The sequence below is a fragment of the Penaeus monodon genome, chromosome 15 (assembly GCF_015228065.2).
Source record: "Penaeus monodon isolate SGIC_2016 chromosome 15, NSTDA_Pmon_1, whole genome shotgun sequence".
In the NCBI taxonomy this organism is placed as follows: domain Eukaryota; kingdom Metazoa; phylum Arthropoda; class Malacostraca; order Decapoda; family Penaeidae; genus Penaeus; species Penaeus monodon.
The window spans coordinates 7124453-7125125 of NC_051400.1; positions in this window are offsets into that span (position 1 = coordinate 7124453).

Here is a 673-nt window from a genome sequence, read left to right on the forward strand (position 1 = left end):
TTCCTTTTCTGTTTTAGTCTCATTCTTTCCTTCCCTCCTTCATTCTCCCAGTTTCTTCCTCGCTCCTTCTTCGCTCCACACCTTCTCTCCACCTCCCCTCTATTTTCTCCCTCTCATTCTCTCCCACAGGCCCACCCTCTTTTCTTTATCCTCCCTCACTTTCTCTCTCCTCCCTTTCACGCCCTCCTTTTCCCTTCCTCCCTGCCCCCCCCCCCCCCGTAGTTCCTATTACCCTCCTTCCTCTCACGCCCTCGCCTCTCCTCCTCTTTCTCTCTCTCTGCCTATCTCCCCCCCAACTCCCTCCCTTTTCCTCCTCTTTTTCCCTCCCTTCCAATCTCGCCCTAACTTCCCCCCCTCCCAGTCTCGCCCTCCCTCCCTCCCTCCCTCTTCTCCCTTCAACGCCATTCCCTCCTCGTCTTCTCTCGCAGCCAATCTCCACTAATTCCCTCCTATTCTCCCCCTCCCTCCCACGTCCTCCCTTTCCCTCCTCCCTTTCTCTCCCTACCAATCGCGAACTTAACTCCCTCCTTTTCTGCCCCCTCCCCCACTCCCACTCCCCCTCCTCCCTCCCTCCCACGCTCTCCTTCCCTCTCCTTTTCGGCACTGCAAGGAAGGCGTATCGGCGGCCGGGTCGATACGGAACCGGACCAAGCGTGCCATGACTCAGCCGAAG